Here is a 22,327-nt window from a genome sequence, read left to right on the forward strand (position 1 = left end):
GTATGTCTTCCATTTTCTGATGATTGCTCCCACAGTTGATTTTTTCACACCAAGCTGCTTGCCTATTGTAGATTCACTCTTCCCAGTCTGGTGCATGTCTACAATACTCTTCCTGGTGTCCTTCGAAAGCTCTTTGGTCTTGGCCATGGCGGAGTTTGGAGTCTGACTGTTTGAGGCTGTGGACAGGTGTCTTTTATACAGATGATGAGTTCAAACAGGTGCCATTCATACAGGTAACGAGTGGGGGACAGAAAAGCTTCTTACAGAAGACGTTACAGGTCTGTGAGAGCCAGAGATTTTCCTTGTTTGAGGTGACCAAATACTTATTTTCCACCCTGATTTACGAATAAATTCTTTACAAATCCTACCATGTGAATTCATGGATTTTTTTTTCACATTCGGTCTCTCACAGTTGAAGTGTACCTCTGGTGCAAATTACTGACCTCTGTCATCATTTTAAGTGGGGGAACTTGCACAATCGGTGGCTGACTAAATACTTTTTTGCCCCACTGTAGCTATGATGGTGTTTGCTAGTTCACCTTACATGCATTAATTTAATAACGTGGTTAGCCTACTCAACGTAAATTACACACAAACAACATTAAGCTACTCACGCAGAGAAGAACGGCTGCTGCTGCCATCATCACCCGTCATTCATTTCTGCTACACTGGCAGGGCTAGGGGCCAGGACTCTCCTCTTCGTGTTTTTGGGGGATGTTGCTCCGGGTCCGATAACTGGCAACCCACCCGCAGTAGATGTGCTCGGTGTGAGGTCTTGCAGCAAGCTATCAAATACGGCGCATTTTTCGGCTTAAAAAAAAAACGCTATGCGTCGCCAGGTGTTTCATCGGATTTGAGGTGTTACCTCCTTTGACAGTATCACAGTATCACCTTAAAGCACTTGTTGCAGGCTGCTGAGTTTGCATCTTTTGCTGTGAAGTACAGCCAGACTTTTGACCGCTTCGCCTTGGGCATTTTAATCTGTAGCTCTGCATAAAAGAACGTACGTACCTAGACCCGCCTACTATCCTCGGAAATGTAAAATGATTGGCTAGAATCTAAAGTGTATCACAGCTTAGGAAAAAAAAAGCACAGAAATAAAGCACCGAAATGTGGCCTGCTTTTTGGTCTGGTTACTACCGTTTATGTCAGAACCGGTGCCATCATGGCACCGGATACCGGTACCCATCCCTACTCCAGGCTAAATGATGATCCTCTAAATTTGTGACACGCCATTTCCGCTCTAGCTTATGAGTCATCTGCTTTAGGGTACGTGTTTGAGAATTATACCACGGAGTCAGGTACTTCTGATTTGAGGCCTTAGTTTTCACAGGAGCTACAGTATCCAGAGTCGTACGTAGTGAGGAGGCAAAATTATAAGCAAGATGATTGACCTCTGTTGGAATAGTGTTCAGGTAGCTGCCCTGCTCTGTGTTGGTACAGGGCATTGAAGATGATAACAGTGGGTGGATTATCTAAAAGCAAATGGTAAAATGGCCTGTATTTGTATAGCGCTTTAAAAGTGACACAGTTCACATCATTAAGTATCTTGGATATTTGGAATCAAGTGAGAATCCAGTACTGGAACTCATTCTACTGACCTTCTGGTTGGTAGATGACAAACTCTACCACCACTGTAGCTGTCTGATAGGCCATACAAGTTTCGAAAATCCACAAAACATGCTGGCTACATCCATCTTTTTTACTATTCTGTGATAACAAAGTGTGATATGACTGTAACCACAGTTACACTGTGTCACAGAGAGGGAGAAGAGAAGGTTCAGTGGGAGAAAGGCACAGAACATACAGGGGGAAAAGTAGATACATCATACTACTACGTGTATGGACAGCACTGTCCACATAATGTAATGATTTATGGTTTTGATAGTTTTTCCATTTTTTCTGTTCTATTTTGCACTCGGTTTTCAAGGCACTTGGCAGTTAGGTTTGGGTCAAGCATCTTGCAAAACTTGACACTTCTATGGATTCATGCAGTCTGACTGGCTAAGACTGAAAGAGGGGTTAAACCCTGATGCTCACTCTGTTTTACCTTTTCTCCTCTTTGGTTATTATTTGTTTTTATTCCCAAATTCCTGCAATTTTTCTTTAATATGTCTTTAATGACTGCTGGCATTTGGAGAAACATTATTTTTTGAAATGCTCTATTGGAACAACTTGTTTTGAGGGGAAACGTATCACACTTTAAGAAAGAAACAGGATTATAAATCTTTTTTTATTAGTACTTTGAAAGCCTAAATGAGTGCTGAAGCATCTGAGAGAAGTTTGTTTCCTCCATCAGGTCCCTCAATGGGGACTTTGCTCACCTTGACCCTGCTTGTGTTTGAGAATCTCTGTGAAGGACAGACGGCGGCCTTCTTATACTATGAAAGTGGGGCAAAGTTTTAACAGCTGTTGATTGATGAGGAAGTTTCTCCCATCTTTTACACTAGCAGGTCTGAGCTGGTATTCTTAGACTGACCTGATACACACACACACACACACACACACACACACACACACACACACACACACACACACACACACACACACAGTGCCGTCTTTGTGTAATCATTTTTCTGAAGGAGGTCGGTGTGTCTTTTTGCTGTGTCGTGATGGATCAACTTTTGATGCTTTATTTGTCTTTGGTAACTTTGAGCAATGTTAACCGAAGTGAACGAAAGTGATGTCTCACATTGCTGGAGGAGTTTTTTTTTACTATTATTTTCATCTTCTTCTCTCTCGTTCACCTTGAGGAGCTTAGCAGCTTATCATAATGATTTACTTCTGTTTCCCAGATGAGATATTTAGGGAGAAAACCCGGCATGCAGTCTCACATAATGATTGACAGCACAAAGTGAAAACAAGCCCAGGTGTTTTTTTAAAAGACGTCAGGGAACTTTTCTCCTCAGGTGACAGAACTTTGTGGAATATTAAAGAGTATTAAAAGCATTTTGATTTTATCAGAAGACAAAGTTAGATATTTTTACTTCTCTGCGTCTTAGAGTTAACAGACTAAGATCAATTTGTAACTGTCTGCGACCGTGTTCTCCAAAAGTGCTTAATGTACCTTTAAAGTAAAAATTTTGAGTTGTTTAAGGCACACATAAAAAAACATGAAAAGACCTAAGTGCATGGTGGAGTTACACAGTTTTTCATTATTGTTGGTGAGGGCTTCCTCACCTCTCCATGGACGATGCCATCACCATCACCCTTCATAGAGCACTGAGAACAGGAAGAGTTATTTGAGGATGCTCTTCATGGACTACAGCTCAGTGTTCAACACGATAATACCAGACATCCTCACCACTAATCCTGGATCCCTGTGTAGGGCTGCGTTCTCAGCCCCCTACGGTATGGCCTGTACACGTATGACTGTGCACCAACCCACCCAACCAACAGCATCATCAAGTATGCCAATAAAACCACCGTGGTTAGGCTCATATCTGTAACATACAGGGCGGAGGTAGAGAACTCATCCCACTGGTGCTCAGAAAATAACCTGAAACTGAACATCTTTAAAACAAATTATTATACTGGACTTCAGATTAGAGAACTGATAGAATCTGTCTCCACCTTAAGGTTTCTGGGCATCCACATCTCCGCTGATTTCACCAGGAACCACAACACCAACGCCCTGGTAAAGAAGGCCCAACCTTGGCTGCATTTCCTCCGAATCCTGAGGAAGAATAACCTGGACAAGAAACTGCTGCTGGCCTTCTACAGCTCCACAGCGTGCTCTCCTACTGCCTGGGTGTTTGCTACGCAGTTCGCTCTGTGTTGTGGCGTACTGATGATACCAAGTTTGTGCTCCATTGGATGATGAGAATCAAACTTTTAATAGATCTGTATGTGTTGGTTTATGGTACACATCAACATGTTAAATGTCCCCTATTGCTGATAGGAATCTCCCAGAAGGCTAATCTGTCATTTTTCCTATCCTCCCTGGTGAACTTTATATGCTGGTTCAACTAGTTTATGTGGTCATTATTCCACAGTGGACGGTTAACACAAGTGCTACACAAGTTTGAGCGATACACGTTGGACATCCTGGGCCTGAGCGAGGTAAGATGGACTGGAAGTGGGCGACAGTGACAAGAAGATCATACTTTACGCGGGACATGTCACCGATCACATTAAAGGTGTGGGATTAGCCCTATCGGAACGAGCGCCGGCCGCACTGGCCAATTGGTGACCAGGCTCTGAATGACTGATCGTGGCTAGATTTATTTCCGCCCATGCGAAAACCACAGTGATTCAAGTTTATGCTCCAACCGAGGACGCTGATGACGTGGACAAGGACGCCTTCTACGACGAGCTTCAAACGGTCCTGGACGAGGTGACCTCATTCATACTCATGGGCGACTTCAACACACAGATTGGACCTGATTGAGATGGCTTTGAGCAGGTGATTGGCCTGCATGGATCTGCCACAAACACCAACGACAATGGCCTGTGATTGATTAGCTTCTGTGCGGTGAACAATCTTTGCATCAGGAACTCATACTTTCGTCATAAGCAAATTCATAAGAAGACGTGGAGAAGCCCGGCTGATCAAACAGCAAATGAGATCGACTATGTTTGCATATCGAGGCGATGGAGGTCAGCTACCGCTGACGTTGTCACTTGGCGTGGCACGGATGTTGGCTCTGACCACTATCTTGTTATGGCAAAGATCCAGTTGCAGCTCAAACGAACAAGAGAAGATGCTTGCCGCGTGCGACCTTTCGACGTTGCCAAGCTCAAGGATTGCGATCTCTGCGACCAATATAGTGTCAAGATCCAAAATCGCTTTGCTGCCTTGGAAGAAGCCTAAGATCTGGAGGCGCACTGGAAGTGTCTTCAAACCGTCGTGGCGGCCAGCGCCAAGAATGCCATTGATCGGCGAAGAGGGACCTTCAAGGAACGTTGGATCAGAGATCGAACATGGCAGCTAGTCGATGAACGACGAAGAGCGAAAATTGCCTGGGAACAGACGACATCAGATGAACAACAGCAAGCCGCAGAGGAGCGGTACCGACGCCTCGATCGGCAGGTGAAGCAAAGCTGTTGAAGGGATGAATGCGAATGGGTCAAGCGGAAAGCAGACGGAGCACAGGAAGCTGCTGATCGGAACAATACGAGAACGCTATTCCGGATCGTGCACGATCTTACCGACACCTTTTCGGTGAGCACTGCTGATGGTGAGCACAAGGGTTCATGTAGAGGTCCACATGCCTGACTGTTTTTGGGAAAGAGGGCTTGGTGAAGAAGCACTGTACAACAAAAATAAGGTCAAGGCTTGAGCCTGAATGCACCACAACCCTCCTGTGGACTCATGATGAGCAAGATGGTGTTCCACAAACTGTGGCAGATTCAGTTGCTCTGGAGATAATGGCCAGAGTCCATATGGAGTAGGCCTGATTTCAATAGCCATTTTATTTGGTTAAATCTCTCTGAAGTGATGTTTTGTCTCCCTAACGTCAAGTTAACTTTATTCTACCCTTACCTAAAGTTAGCCCAATAACTCTAACTTCCACCCCTGTTTAAGACCCTCCATGGTTTAGGATTAGGTTTAATTGATTTTAACCAAACCTAATCCTAATACAATGTTAATCTAGCCTTATGCTAAACGTACCTAATACTTGGCAAGTGTATTCTGGTCTCCTCCCACTAACCCTTATTTGCATTTATGTGACTTGATTTTACAAAAAGGAGGCTGATCCTCCAAATTCTGACTGTGCTAACGGATTTATCCCCACAGTGTCAGTAATACAAGTGCTCACCAAGGGCAGTGCGTGTAAGTTATCTCGCAACCACACGTGTGAGCAGGAGGCTGGCATTTCCAACCCCATTTAAATTCCAATATCAGGTCTGTACAGCTTATCATTCACACCAGTCTGACAGCTGTTTTCTGTATGTTGTTTATTCACAGAAACTGTAATTAGACCAAGTTGTTTGGTCAGATGTCAAAAAAATGTGTCATTACACCACAAAAGTGTGTGAGTTTTTAGTGGTTTATAGCGACATTTAAATAATAAACTTTTTTTGGTTGAAAAATGTTTTACAAAATAAAAGCTTGTCCTCATTAATATTCTCAGTGTCACCTCTCCTCTGTCACCTCTCACTCCTGCAGAAATTAAACTCAGATTGGATGCTTGCCTCCCTGCTTGGTGGAGTAAATTAACTCAGGGAAATTGAATTTTTGGGGTCTGTAATATTTCTGGCCTATCAGTTGATGATTCGTATGTAGGATGGGTGGTGGGGTATCAACTTCAGCTATACAGCACCGGGAGAATCATTTGGTTCATTAACAGCCCAATATCACAGAGATTGTGATTAATCATTTAAAGGATAATGATAACCACTGACAACTATTTCATTCCACCCTAGTTATGTACTTCACTACAAAACACGCCCCGTCAGGCAGTGGAAGGTACTACAAGCAGGCTATATTTACATCATTGAAATGAGCTTAGAGGGAAATCTCAAAATCTCACATCATCTGTTGTTCTGTTCTTTATTTCTGTGTCTGTGCATGCGTCTGTGTGTGTTTTAAAGATTCTTCTTTCCTGTGCTTCCCATGTTCCCTCAGTCATTGTTTCAATGTTGTTGTCTGTATTAGTTTACTCGTGGTCTAGCCCAGCCACTTGGGGGCACGGGCATGGGGGGTGGTGGGAGTGGTCAGGCTCAGATAAATGTGGAGGGTTGTGTAAGGGAGAGGAAGATGAGAAGAGAAGGCAGTGAGAAGATGGAGGCAGTACTTTAAGAAATTCATGAATATAGAAAATGAAAGAGAGAGAGAGAAGGATGAAGGAGGAGGACAGTTAGTAAGAACAGCAGTCCCCAACCTTTTTTGTTAAACAGACCGGTTTATGTCCGACAATATTTTCATGGACCAGCCTTTAAGGTGTCACAGATAAATACAACAAAATAAAACCAGTACTTGTACCAAAAAAAGTTTTATTCATAATACATGGGAAAAGACCCAGGGAAACAGAGTTAAGGATAAAAATTATAAAAGAAAATAATGATTAAAAACCCTGAAAACCATAAATTTCACACCCGAGCCTCAACTCTCACAGGCCCGGACCAAACGACTCACGAACTGGTACTGGTCCATGGCCCGGGGGTTGGGGACCGCTGAGTAAGAAGGAAGTGAGAACAGCTATGAAGAAGATGAAGAGTGAAAAGGCAGGTAGTCCAGATGACATACCTGTTGAGGTATGGAAGTGTGGAGAATGAGAGGAATGCCTGAGGAACAGAGAAGGTGTACTTGTGCCGATTTTTAAGAACAAGAAGGATGTGCAGAGCTGTAGTAACTACAGAGGGATAAAGTTAACGAGGCATACCATGAAACTATGGGAAAGAGGTGTTGAAGCTATGAAAAACTATTTGCCCCCTTTGCTCTTATTTGTTTGCATATTTTTTGGAAATTACAAACACATTTTAATATCAAACAAAGAAGAAGCTATCTAAACCTAACCGCCCCTACTGTAGTAGAAGTCTAACTAATTGCTGTGCCAGCCTTACAGCAAGAACTGCAATCAAGCATTTGCGATGACTGGCTGTGACTCTTTAATATCAGTCAAGTCAAGTCAAGTCAAGTCAAGTTTATTTATAAAGCACATTTAAAAACAACCAAGGCTGACCAAAGTGCTGTACAATAAAATACAAATATAAAATACAATAAAACACAAGTACATAAAACACCTCACTGATAAAACAATAAATTAAAACAGTAAGTTAAACCTTGCTAAAAGCCAATGAGAAGAGGTGAGTTTTAAGAGCAGTTTTAAAAGTTCCTAGGCTTGTGGAGAATCTGATGTGAGGAGGTAAACTGTTCCACAGTCTGGGTGCAGCCACAGCAAAAGCCCTCTCTCCCCTAGTCTTTAGTCTGTACCTGGGAACATCTAAAAGCATCAGGTCTGCTGACCTCAAAGATCTCCTGGGGCGGTAAATGCTAAGAAGCTCTGCCAGGTAAGGAGGTGCAGTACCGTTAAGAACCTTAAAAACCAACAGTAAAATTTTAAAATCAATCCTAAAAGCAACTGGGAGCCAGTGGAGAGAGCAGAGGACCGGAGTGATGTGGTCTCTCTTTTTGGAACCGGTCAGCATGCGAGCAGCAGCGTTCTGCACCAGTTGGAGGCGATGCAGACAGGAACGATCTAAACCAGCATCAAGGGAGTTGCAGTAGTCCAGCCGTGATGTAATAAAAGCATGGACCACCCTTTCTAGATCGTTCCTGCACAGGTAGGACTTGACTTTAGCTAAAATCCATAGATGATAAAAATCAGAATCAGAATCAGAATACTTTATTCATCCCGAGGGAAATTAGGGGTTACAGCAGGCAGCACGCTAATGGTGCATGCGCACTCACAAAGGAACCTTCTGACCAACTTTACACAAACATCACATTGGGCAGACATGTCAGAAGGTAGGCTGATAGGAAAAAAACAACGAAAATACACTACATGAGGTAAGAGGAGGAGAAAAAAAACTCCACTCAGACTGAGCTCCTAGTGGGAGAACAGTTTGATAAAGAAAAAACACCTCAGCACAAAAGCACATGACTATCAATACACCATAGAAACACGAGACAAGCAACAGGGGCGGGTAAAGGGTAAGAGAGAGCCGGCGTAGACAGCGCATCCGGTCCTGCAGCATCTGTGCTGGTCCAGTTGACTGCTATCATCCCCGGTAGGGCACAAGCATCGAAGGCATTGGAAAGGAAAAGATCCCTTGACTACGGAGCTGATTTGTTTATCAAATTTAAAAATATCACTGTGAAGGAATATTGGCCCACTCTTCCTCAGAGAATTGTTTTAATTCAGCCTCGTTGGAGAATCTTTTGTCATAGCCCAGCACAAATACTGTTTTGCTTGAAGGCTCTAACTCTGACACCAGGATGGGTTTAGCGGACCTTTCTCCACCCTTTGGGTGGATCAGGGACCTCCCACACTTCAGCCAGACCAACCGCACCTCAAAATGGACAAGATTAGAAATGAGTACATCAGAGGACCGGCTCAGATTGAGTGCTTTGGAGGAAGTTAGAAGGAAAATTCCTCAACAAAGGAAACACAAATTAAGATTTTTGCCTATTAAACAAATTTCAGCTGCTCCCACATTCACTGTTGGTTGCCACACTGGATGGATCCACATGTTTAATTTAGAAGTTTGTTTGGTTTTTTTTGTTTTTTTACATCGGATGCTCATCCTGACGCATCCTTCTCATGGTGTCTCCTAGTCTTAAACCACGGGGCTTTCACTTATTAGGTGACTGTGTGTGTAAATCACTACATTATGGAGTCATTATTCCACAAAGGAAACAACCTTGTGTTATAATTTATCATTAATTTAAATTCATCATTTATTGACTGAAAAATGATCATTTCTGTTAAATGCATCAAGCCAGTATTTGCAGATTTACACACTGTCATAGATCAGGTTAGCTTTAGATCAAGTCTGGGGTTAACATTATGTAAATTAAAGGAAAATGAAAAGGAGAGGAAATTAATTTTTCCTTACTTTCCTCAGTCTAACTCTAAGCTCTCATTCATCTTGTCTCATTTGAAAAGGAAATCTTATTTCTTCCTCCCTGCTTAACTGGAAAGGATGCTTTGCTCATCCATGCTACCTAATTCAAATCCTTCCTATTTAATTCCTTCTTAAGTAGGAAAACTTCTTGCTTCCTGAACTTAAAAGGCTGTTTTTCCCTCTGATTTTTTTCCTTTTTCTACTCATACCCAAATCTTCCTTTCTGCTGCCTCGCAGTACATTTCCCATTGCACTACTGTTTTTACGTCCTACATTAGAGGCTTTCTTTCATTCTTCTATGTTCTCATAGTATATTACTTAGCTTCTTTCTCTTCCTAGCAGAGAATCTCCTGCCTGTGTATTAATGTTAAAGGCTTTTTGTCTTTGTCATTTGTGTCTTTTCACACCAACTGTTTATGACACTGTGTTAATGTCATACTGTAGAAAGAAAATTCATGGACATGAAATGTGTAATTTTAGAGCATCGCAATTCTCAGTGTGAACATTTCCTCTCTTTCCTCAGTTTGTTTGTAGTATTATATTTATTGGCAGCAGATTCAAAATTCTTTACCAGTCACATAAAGAAAATGAAAAAGTATTAATGAGAGATACACAAAGGTACACAAAGACTAACATTTTTAAGGTGTGCTACGTCAACAAAAGAGCATTCTGAGGTTTAGCAACAAACACTTATGTGGTACAGGACAGACGTCCCGGCTACAGATGTCATCATGAGAATCTGCAACTTTGAAGAGATCAGAACTTTTAAAAAGCTTTCATTTTCTAAGACAAGTGAACAAAACCTTGGTCTCTTTACCTTCCACATAGACTTTGTGTAGTGTTCTGTTGCAGAGTGTAGCAACTCTGATTAAACACCAAGCTAAACCTTTGTCAATGAATACAGGAGTCCGAGTAGAGTTGACCTTTTACTCTCAGAATCTTCATTTGACAAGCGGTGAAAACTGTAGATGAAAAGAAATACAGAATAGAAAAAATGACCATGTTTACATAAATATTGCATTACGAAAGAACTCAAAATATGACTTTACATCTTCGTATTAGCTTGAGCAACAGTAATGATCATCAAAACGAATGCCTTTTTTAACACGTACAAATCGACTTTCATGAACTACAAATAAAATGTAGTTTTTAACAACTACTGCTATTCATACTTTCTTAACACCTTCATCATGAAATATATACACTTAAAGCGTTGCCTGAACAATGTTCCCAAGTGGATCGCTGTGGATAAGCCTCAGAGAATGACCACATGTCACTCTCCCTCTTAGAGCAACCACGAAGAGGAAGTAAACAGGAAATGAACCAATACAGGTAACTCACCAGGAAGTGAGGTTATTAGCAAGTTCACCTTCAAAATAAAATCTTCTTACTTAACATTTTTTTAAACCCTTTTACTGTTCTTTCTAATTTAAATACATACAAATGAATTATTTTAAAGATAAATGACATAAATGTCTTTGAGGCATCACACTGCATGGATTAGTCCCAGTGTGTGCGCTCGAGCTAAACGTTATCACTGTCTTGAAACTATGATGTGATAAGTGAGATATTGATGGGAAATGCATTTCCCTACCTAATGTCAGTACGGACATATCATCCACAATTTAGTCTTACTGTGAGCGTACCCTGCTTTATCCTTCATTTTTCACACTAAAGAGGACTGTATTTTTTTCTTTAGTAGCCCTTCAGATGCAATATTGTTCTGTAATTTCTCTTCCATTAAATTTCAGCTGTGAATAATTCAAATTGTAATACTCAAACACAGCTTTCTGTTCTCCACAAACTGAAGTTCTGATTTTATTAACTAAATACGTAGAAGCCCATATGTTGTTAAAATCTCTGCAGTGTGCAGCCATCTTTCTACTAGCAAAGGCACATCTTTCATAAACTCATGTTCCAGTGCATTTACAAGGAAGCTGCTTTCACTTACACCCTTGTATGTACGTAGTTTAATTGATGTAAAAAGATAACAGGTAGATAACAAAGTTTGAATCCTAATTTCACATTGACCTCTGCTTTATGCTGTCATTTGGCATGTGAGTGGTTGTTATTTGTTTCATTTGGTGACTCGATCCCGACAGTTCCAGATATTCCTGTTCAGTGTGAAGAGTATGAATGCCTACAAAGAAATGCAGACAAAGATTCCTCCTGATCTTATTTTCATGATGGTTAAAACCAGGAGTGGCTGCATACATACTTGAATACTGGGCCAATACTTTTTCATAGCACTGTAGCTTCAACAGTTCTTTCCCGTAGCTTCATGATATACCTCGTTACAGCTCTGTACATCCTCCTTGTTCTTAAAGACGTGATGGTGTTTGATTTGTTATCCTGGCTCTCACCTTCTGACAGAGAGGTGGGCAGAGGGCCACCTTTTTACATTCTCAGTCTTCTAGGAGCAGATGGAGGAGGAGACACTGTCACCTCCTCTCAGTCATACATACTGAGGTGACAGAGCCAGAGCAGATTATTCTCCACGGAATCACACTTTTCCCACACTGAACACACAACACTGCACACTGGGTTTGTTATAGATTGGAAATTAGAAGGACGTTTATAAAGCATAGTCAAATAAGCCACTCACCAAGGTTGAGTTGCAGGTGGTTGATGTGTCTGGGTTTATGTGGGTTTGTGTGTGTCTTTTTGTCTTGTTTCCCTTCCTTGTGTTTCTTCCATGTTTCCACGTCTATCATGTTTATCCTACGTTTCCCCAGTCCGTCATGTGTTTCATGCCCTATTGTTACAGTCTACGTCTCATATGTTCCTGTTTTATTCTGACAGTCTCAATGTGTTTAGTTTTGCTTCCTCTGTCTTGTTGTGTCTAATTTGTCTCAGCTGTGTTCCCCATGTTTTCTGTTCCCTCCTCAGTCCTCCTGTATTTAAGCTTTCTGTTTCCCTTTGTCCAGCGTTTCATTCTCCCTCATTCCCCGCCGTGTGTTCTGCCTCCCTGCCTGTTTACTTTTTTATATATATATTCCAAGTTTAGTTAATAAAGTTGTATTTTTGAGTTCATTTTCACCTCCATGAGTCTGTGTTTGGGTCCTCTCCTGCCTGCTTCACATGGCCAGTTCATGACAGATGAAGTGATTTATGAAAAACAAAATGAGTTAGATTTGGGAGCACAAGCTTTAATGTTATTGTCAGATACTTAATTCATCCACTTCAAAAGGAAATAAATGCAAATATGGGCCTGGACTCTTTTGAAGTTTTCAAGGGGGCCCTTCAAAACTTCAATGAGGTATTTGTTGTAAAAACGTTGGTTTTGTAACAAGTGTCTTCTGTGAAACCTGCCAACAGAGTATATTTTATTCTGAAAAGAACAGAGAAACAGTGAGACGGTCCACAGGTCGTGCGTTTTCCTCTCTTACCAACCTTACCAACATCAGACTAAAGTGGAATAGAAACCGATATAAAGTCAAATAATATAAACAAAATCACAAAAAATCATAATTCATGTGTGATTTTATTACTTATGGGAGGTGCCACCTTGTGGCATAACTTGAGCACTTACACTACTCTCAATCTGTCAGAAGATCAGAAAATTAAGGCCTTTATTTAACGAAATTACACACAAAAACTCTACAAAACATACAAAAATGAATTACAAAATGCAACCACATATCACATGGTATCACTTGTCCCCTCCTTGATTTGTTTCCCACAGCAGGTTCAGGATTTCTGGCCTTTGGTGCTTATGTCTTGTAGGCTTGAACATGGACAGATCATGACTTCTCTAATGGGAATCAGCTGTGTTTGATTTGTCTGACTGGTGTTTGAACAGAAGTGTTTTGGCCTTTGATTTCTCTCTGACAGTTTAGAGCTGCAGAGGCAGCTGATGAACCAAATGCTGTGTTCAGGCTCCAGAAACAGCTTTGTACTGTTGGTCTGTGATGTCAGGCTGATGAAATCTTGATGTAACAGGAACCCTCAGAGCTGTTTCTAAAGTATACAATAAACACCATCAAGACAACACATGCAGTACACACCGAGGGGCCCACATGTCTGAGATCACTAATAGGTCCGTTTTTCCTTGTTTGGAATTCAATACAAATGATCATGTCGGTGATTTGAGTAACATGTTGATCATCTGAGAAACTCAGGATTTGTTTGTGCTCGTTAGTGGCAAACGTCATCTGTAAAAAATGTCATTCTGCTCTTCTGATGGTGTGTGCTCGTTAATAAGGAGCTGTTGATACAAATACACATTAGCCAAAAAAATGGATCTGTAGGAACATTTGCTATCTGTGTTAAACAAAACCTTTACAAAGCTTATTGTATTTCCATTGACTGGGTTCAGGGTGACTTGAGCCTATCCCAGTTGTCGTAGAGTCTTATGTACTCCCCGGCAGGTTGCCAATATATCACACAGCTAACACAGACAGACAACCATGCATGTGGTTTGAACCCGCTTGCTGTGAGGCATTAGTGTTACCACCACCCTCTGGTTGCAAAGATAAGTTCAACTATATAGAAGAAAATGAAAAGGAGGCTATTTACCTTTCCCAATTAGTTTAAGTTCTTGCAATACAGCATGTCGTAAGACCTGGATCTGGTAATCTTTAATTAATTTAATTAATCTTTAGTTTAAAATCCACGATGAATCAGGTTATGCTGTAGTCTACCTTCTGATTACAAGTCAGGATTAGACATTAGTAACCAACAGGTGACTTCACAGTGGCTGCCATCTTTTCTAATCAGTCCATGCAAGTGACACATAACTCAGTGTCTTGTGTCTCTTATACAGTCCAGGAGAAGGATCCTATAAACGGTGCTGCCTTCAGGGTTATTCTGTAAATGTCATCTGATTTGGTTTAATGCATCACTGATAATTACATCAGATGAGCCTTTAGATGCATCTTCTGTTTCACTTTCACTTTACTCTTCATTGTCCTTCAAACATTGATTTTACATTGCAAACACTTTTGATAAATGAAACCAGTCAGAACAAAGTGTGCGTGTGAGAGCGTGTGAGTGCATGCATGTGCGGACAGATTTTGGGCTACAAAGCAGTAAACCAGGGACGGACTGTTAAAATGAAGTGAAAACTGTTTGGTTTTACTCCTGGTAGATTTAGAAGATGGGGTAACATTCAGGTGATGGGAAGCCTTTGGAATACAAATGGGAGTGAGTGCAGTGTCCCCTATAGAATACTAACGCTAACGCTGTGCTTACTCGTATAATATGTGAGCAGAAATGCAAGTCTTTATTTGAATTTTTCCCCCAAAGTCAAGCTGTTTGAGTCAGCTTAGTGTCAGTCCATTTACGGGACACACACTTTAGCTGTTGGCTGTACTAAACCAAAAGATAAGCCATTAATTTTAGGCTTTGTTGAAATTGTAGGTGAGATTTTAAGGGGTCTTAGAAAGAATCCCTCCCAGGGACTCTGGTGTTGACCTGATTGATTCTTGGGTAATTTAGCAGGTACATATCAGCAGGTATTGCCTGCAGTTGCAAAAAGCAAAAACTTCTGTTTAGCAAGAGAACAGATGGTGTCACTTTCACTAGCTGTGCTGTTGAGTGTTGGAAAGAGCACTTTGAAGAACTCCTGAATCTAAGGGACTTGTTTTCTATGAAGAAGAATTTGTCAATGTCTGTTTTGTTGACTCTGTGAGGGTTTGTAATTGTTGTGTAATTGTTGAATTACATGGTGCTATGGCCACAACGTGTGTCTCTTAGCCCTGTACACTGGGAAAAGCTGTGCCAATACAATCGAATAGCATCAGACTTGTTATTGGGCAGTGGGCTTCAACAAGGCCTCCTCTGTTTACTTTGCGAGTGTGTATGATTCTGTATCAATCATTCAGTACTCAATAATGATAAGTAATCAAAGTCAAATTCTGACAACATTTGTCTTTAAGTTAATCAACTAAACGACAGCAAGCGATTCAGTTGTGTTAACTTTTTGAGGTCTGCCAACATTTTGGTGTTTACGTGTTATTAAAAGCAAGAAGCTGGCTTTTATTCTAAGAATGACAAACACAGTCTTACAGTGTGGCTTAGAGTCTGGTCATACGTGAAGAAGTAGCATCCACCATTTCCTCAGATTTCATAGTGACCAGTCTTCTATTCACTTTCTCGAATGTGTAAGTGCTGGTCTTGTTCTTAAAGTTAGACAACTTTGTGTGTCACAGTGATCTCTTCTTTGGTTCAAGTGTTTTTCTAGTTATTTTCCTGTTGTTCTCGGTCTGCGTCTTAAATAACCAGAGTTCTTGAAGAACACCAGCCCCCTCCTTTTGTGTCTGTCTCAATCATCGGCCTCCTGTGGTGGCAGAGCAAACAGCCTGTTCCTTCATTAGCCGGCTGTTGCTCTCCCGCAGGCTGAACTTCACCCTGAACTGAGAATGAGGAATAGAGCACGAGCTAATCAGACTGTTTGGGATCTCCCACCGTCTGTACATCCACGTCATCAGTCGCAGGGCTTTATATGTTTAATGTTACAAACCTCCTATTATTTTTTACTGTTACGTCACTTCAGGTAAGAGGTAAATGTAAGAACCTTTATGCAAGCAGGCAACTGAACATGACACACAATCACAATCAACACCCAGTGTTTAAGAAACATTAATGTTACAATTCTTAGAGAATACAGTTTTCAGTTTTTAAACAGCATCAGAATGACAGAATGATTATTTCCTGTTCCCTGATTTCTAAGACTTGAGAAAACATTTAAAACAAAACAAAATATATTATGATTATTTTATAGGGGTGGGGTAATCACCAATGTCAACCTCAGAGGGTATCTTGTACTTCAAATTCTGTCAGATATCTTGATTCACTGGCTGTGGAAATACTGAACTGAGATACAATTACCGTATTTTCCGCACTCAAAAATCTGTCAAAAAATGTTTTAGTATGACTTTGGTAAGCTACGAAGCCGCACCTCTTGATGGATTGTCGGAGCATTACAGCTACCGTAGTCAGGAGCCTCGCGGAGTAATCTGGGTCCTAAAATCCGTCGGCTTCAGGTCCCAAAGTCAAACGAACACTGCTGCATCACTGAGAGTTAAACTGTCTAAATTCTTTCATCTTTAATAAAATGATCAGCGTTGCTGCTTTACCAGGTGTAACAATTAATTTTAACGTCCAGGCATCCATGAAAACAGGATTTATTAAATTTAATGGAGTTAGAAGTTAGCAGGAAGTTCGCTCGCTAGCTTCCACCTAAACATGATATAACATGTTCTGACAGAGAGATTTCTGAAAAAATGAAAACGTACAGCTCTGCTATCACTTCCAACATAAATGAAGACAGAAAACTAAACAGCAGTGACGTTTGTAGGGTTACTGAAGTTGGGCTAGCTGGTATATAATGATGTGGTACGTGATTGCTAGCGACACAGCTATGTTAGCATAACATAGACTTAGACTTACTTCCTCCTACGCCGGGCGGCGCATCAGGCAGCTGATGATCTCCATCGATGTCGGTCAGCAGCGACTGCTTCAGCTTCATCCCAGGCAATGTCGACAGTTCTTAGATCATCCATAAACGTTCGACGCCATGTGATCTTTGGTCGGCCTTGCTTTCGCTTGCCAGTGCGTGGGAGCCATGCAATGGCAATCTTGGCTGGGTGATAAGGGGGTAGACGTAAAATTTGGCCCGCAAAGCCGAAGCGCCTTTCTGCAACAACAACATCACTTAGCATAACATAAACACAGTGAAGCTGGAGGATGAATGCTATCTTTTTTCCACTCGATAAAAGTTAGCGTGAGGGTTCCCGATGGACAAATGCAGTCGCATGGCAGGATGCTGTAAACGGACCAAACTTCAGTCAGGAGAACAACTGAGATAATCCATCCACAATACGAGGTTAGTCATTAATATACTGCAACAACATGGGAATAGAGCAGCTGCAGAGAATTCAGAATTAATGAATCAATGGTACGGAGGAAGAAAAAAGAATGAGTTAAGTAAAGTTTGACTTATCTGACTGTTTTGTTTCGCTTTATGTGCCTTATAATCCGAAAAATACGGTACCCTTTTTCAGAGATCAACAAAATCAACATGAGTTTATGAGGTTTGAGGGGTAGCTAAATGTAATCTTAGTTTGTGACCTTGCACTAAATTGTGGGCATGTCATATTAAAATGAACTGCTTGCATCTGTGTTTAGAAAAGGGCACAACTTTTGTGAGTCATCTAACAACACTTGTCAGCATTATTTGGGGTCTGCATTCACATGCTGTTTTGCCCCATTTGCACCCATAAATCTGTTGTCTCTTGTGACCATCAAGAAAATAAAAAAAAAATAAAAAAAATCTTTCAAAGAAACCAAGAACTGTTGAGCATCTAGAATCATCTCTTGTCAGTGTCGGTGTGGAGAGACAGAAGAGATTACCCAAATGCAGGACTTGCAGGCAGATTGAGGATGTGGATGGTGTTTATTATAAGCACATAATTTGAGTGAAACTGAATGACTGGCTGACTGAACGGAAGCGGGAAACACACACGTGGATTAGACAATGACAAGACAATGAACTGGAGGAAACTTAAATACACAGCTGAACTAAATGTAACTCATGACACAGGAAGTGGAACAGAACATAATGCACAGAGAAAAAGGCTAACACAATAAAACAGGAAACACATGGAAAATAAATAGAGGCAAAGTCTGAACTGAAAACACTGGGTCAACGGCCCAGGAACCCTGACATCTCTCAGTCAAGAATGGGACACTGAGATGTGTGCGACCATCAAACTCAACATGACCTTGTTTTTTTGTTAACACCAGCTGTGTTGGGTAAGTTACTTTAAATTAGTAACTTAGTTACATTACTAGTTACTTCTATCAAAAGTAACTCAGTTACTTCAAGTTACTCGTTACTTTCAAAGTAACTAGTTACTAGGGAAAGTAACTTTGGTTTTACTCAGAATTCTCTTGTTAATGTGTTGCTTCTGTAACTGGATACCCAGCCAGTCTGTCAGTCTTCTTGCTTACTTGCCACAAGTGCACTGTGCCACCTACCAATAGAAAGGAAAAGATAATGTGCATATTTCCACGAGAGAAATCCCACGCCTGGACCGTCATTGACCGCCGCCATGATTCTAGCCTACGTCACAGCGTCATGTGTGCTTTTTACATCCAACACGAAAACTGCAGTTGTGGTGCTTTGATTGTACTCAGAACTCTGAAATTCTGCCTTCTGAGTAGGAAGATGTAGGTAACACCAGACTGCAGATGAGCTGCATACAGGGCTGGACTGGGACAAAAAATCGGCCCGGGCGTTTTGACTAGAGACCGGCCCGCCATTATAGGAAAAATCATAAAGCCTTTGAATGCAAACAAACACTGTTGTGACAGTGATGTACACTGTTCTGATGGTATATATGCATCAATCTATCAATCGTTTGCTGTAAGATTCAGATAATTATTTATTAAAAGCGAGACATTTTAAATGAGAATAAGAAAAAAGTATTTCTTTGTGCCCCCCATTCCCTGTTAATGTCCTACCTGCCCCCCTGGCAACACTTTGCTAGACCCGCCCCTGCACAGTTACCAGCTGTCAGCTACCTAAAAAAGGATCCTGGTGTTATTTGTCTCTCAGAAACAGTTCATAACTTCCCTTCAACTCATTCATGTCACCTAAAAGGTAAACCTGTTTCTCCATCACCTGTTCAGCTCTGATGATTCAGTAAGGACATCTCCTGGTTTCATCTTTATGTTTCCCTCTCACCACATATCCAAACCAACATCATGACCAGCAGCTTTACAGCTGTGGCTCCAGCAAACATCAGCTGATACTAGAAATTAATATTAAATAAATTCTAACAACAGCTGATCAAGCTTAAACGTGCTGCTGTTGTTTAACGCGACATCCGCTGGTTTCCTCTTTCTGGCGCAAAGTGAGCGATAAACAAAAAAGAGAGACGATCAGCTGATCATTGATCAGTTTCATGATTGAAGTAGCAACAGGAGAGGGAGGGGGAGAGAATGAGAGAAGAAGAGGCAGCTGACAGCAAAGACACAGAATAACTCCAGCTTTGTGTCTTTTCATTGTAGCTGAAGTCCGGGACAAACTGTGTTCCTTTTTACCTCAATACGAAATGCGTAATATTTTCTCTGAAAACAGAACGATTTCGTTTTTTAGGGGACGGTTGGCAACTCTACTAATTAACCTTATGAACAAAATAAAGTTCAGCATCAGTAACATCATAGCACCCACCCAGCTGTATAGAAACTCCGTCATGCTAGCTAGGACGCAGTATGAAAAAGTCAGCATAACGAATATAAACTCCACCTAAACTTGGTTTATATCTTACTGTCACGGTTTGCTCTGAGGATCCACTCGCAGGACTCCGGAGTGTGTCGTAACAGAGACAGTTTATTCACAAAAATCTTCACCAAGTGTATTTACAGGCAGTGCGAGGACAGTGCTATATACAAGATGTGCGAGGACGGGTTCCAGGGCTCCAGGGAAAACAAGGGGATCACACACACGCTCACGCAAACCTCTCTCCGCTAGTGACCAGCCACCTCTTACACGCTCCACACGGGGACGGGTCCGGGGAATCTAGAACAGAGAGACAAATGTTACTTTCTGAGGCGGAAGTGTGGGAAACTAGGGCTCGACGTGTACTGACAGGAGTCTTCACAACAATCCAGCGTTGAACAGCTGATCTCCTCCTTCTGATATACCAGCTGGTCTGATGAGGCCCAGGTGTGCATGATCCGGGAGGGCGTGGGCCGAGGGCGTGAACCCGCCATGAGTCCCGCCCCGGCAAAACAGGGGAGGGGGAGAGAGATTGCTGATCAGTGCCTTGCCGACCCCGCAGGTCGTGACACTGACCCAGATAGACTGCAGGTCATAACGTCTTACCTGAAGGTCAGTTCACCTGACACTCGGACCGGCGGCCGCTTCGGGTCTCTCCTCTTGCCTCCCCTTTCCTTCATCCACCTGCTGGCCTCCAACACTTGCTAATGTTACTGAATCCATGGAAGCTCCGCGATGCCACCACACAAAGTAACGAATAATGAGCCTATCTAAATCCTAGTAACGAGTAACGTGTTCCTGATTTTGGCATAATAACTAGTTACCGTGCTCGTTACCACAATAATAACGTAGTTACTGTAATGCATTACTTAATAACGCGTTAGTCCCAACACTGAACACCAGTAACAAGTTTTGTCATGTTTTCGATGTTCTATTGTGAATGAAATATTGGCTTATGAGATTAGAAAATTTATACAGCCTCTCCACTGGATTGGATTTTAAATACACACAAGTCAGACTACACTTTTAATGATATACAGAAATGCACAATAGTTCACACACATTAAAAAATATAAATAAAATCTGAAGTAAAACCCCCATAGATCAGAGCTTGTTGAAAGAGAACACACTGCTCTCTGTGTGTTTTCAAGTGTGTGTGTGTGTGTGTGTGTGTGTGTGTGTGTGTGTGTGTGTGTGTGTGTGTGTGTGTGTGTGTGATAGATGTAGTGTGGAGCCTCAGGTAATAATAGCCATGATGGATTCTCACCTGGCTCGGCAAGCTGCGGCTCACTCGAGGAAGATAAAGATGCCCTGCAGCCCCGAAGCTCCTCCCGGCTGCTTTGCTTCGAGTCGAGCACGAGCCCAGGGAGATATTAATGACATCCCTGCAAAGTCCCAATTTCCAGCAAGCCTCCCTGATTCCCATCACACCATTGGTCACTGGCTAACAATACTTTTAGTCTGGTAAGAGCATCAATCTGGGCTGTACCAACTGAGGCGGTTAAATCCACAGGGAAACCATGTAGAGGTGTGCGTGTGAGTAATTAAGGAGAAATAACATCAACATGTTGGATGTTGCATTAGTTTCTGCCGTGCAACAGTAGCAGTTTCACTGCATCATGACACGGCAACAAAGTCTCTGCTGAAACAATAAATCAGTTAATAGAGTAACAAAATTATTTTGGATACAAGTTTTGGACATTTGTCCAAAATCAAAGGAAGGCACCTTGATAGAAACCACTTAGGCTACGTTCACACTGCAGGCAAAAGCGCATCAAATCTGTTTTTTTTGACCCTATGCGATCCATATCCGATCATGGTATGACAGTGTGAACGGCACAAATCCGATATTTTCAAATCCGATCTGGGTCACTTTCGTATGTGGTACTGAATCAGATACATATCCGATGTTTTAGAAAGCGACTGCTGTTTGAACGGTCATGTCGCATTAAATCCGTCTTTTACGTCACTGACACAAGACAGACGCTAATTATCAGCGCAGGAGAAGCACCCAATAAGACATCGCAAATGCTTCCTGGCCATCCAGTGTAGATGTCAGTGAAACTGTTGGGAAGACAGCGTGAACATTTTATTTGTACTGTATAATCGGCAGATTCTGACAGAAATCTGCAACTATCCTTTGAAGCACCGCTCCTCTCTAAAACAGCAATAAGGATAATTATTAGGTTATTTACATTATTATGTAAATAACAGAATAACTTAAAGCAAAAATTGGGAAACGTAAAGTCCGAAGTCTTTATATTAAGGGCCATCAGTCAAACAATACTGTTTGCTCTAAACAGAGCGCGTGGTGTGTGACGTCTGCTTTTGCGCATGCGGGCTGTTTTGAGCGTTCACACTAGAGCACGTTTGCTGTCGCATTTTATCTGTAGTGTGAACAAGCTGACAAAAAAATCGGATTTGATATAAAAAAATCGGAATTGAGCATTAAGATCTGCAGTGTGAACGTAGCCTTAAACACTCCCTAAATGGACCAGAATATGACAACGTGCCATTTAAATATTTATGCTGCCTGTTTGTCCTGTGTCGATTGTCTCTCTCTTGTATCTTGCTGCACCCTACCTG

The 22,327-nt window shown here is 41.6% G+C and overlaps 1 protein-coding gene and 1 long non-coding RNA gene across 2 annotated transcripts in view; one reads left to right on the top strand and one right to left on the bottom strand.

Moving 5' to 3' along the window:
* LOC146679162 (nuclear receptor ROR-alpha A-like) overlaps positions 1–22,327 on the top strand; it is a 192,424-nt gene that overhangs the window by 52,069 nt on the left and 118,028 nt on the right. The gene's annotated exons all lie outside the window — the stretch shown is intronic.
* LOC146679164 (uncharacterized) lies at positions 8,838–10,799 on the bottom strand. The gene is made up of 3 exons (XR_014912571.1): positions 10,717–10,799; positions 10,331–10,475; positions 8,838–8,958 (listed from the first exon to the last, which is right to left on the bottom strand). It is a non-coding gene; the product is annotated as an uncharacterized LOC146679164 (long non-coding RNA).

The sequence above is a fragment of the Rhamphochromis longiceps genome, linkage group LG1 (assembly GCF_057381845.1).
Source record: "Rhamphochromis longiceps isolate RC_006_pf linkage group LG1, R_longiceps_female_GT1.1, whole genome shotgun sequence".
Lineage (NCBI taxonomy): Eukaryota > Metazoa > Chordata > Actinopteri > Cichliformes > Cichlidae > Rhamphochromis > Rhamphochromis longiceps.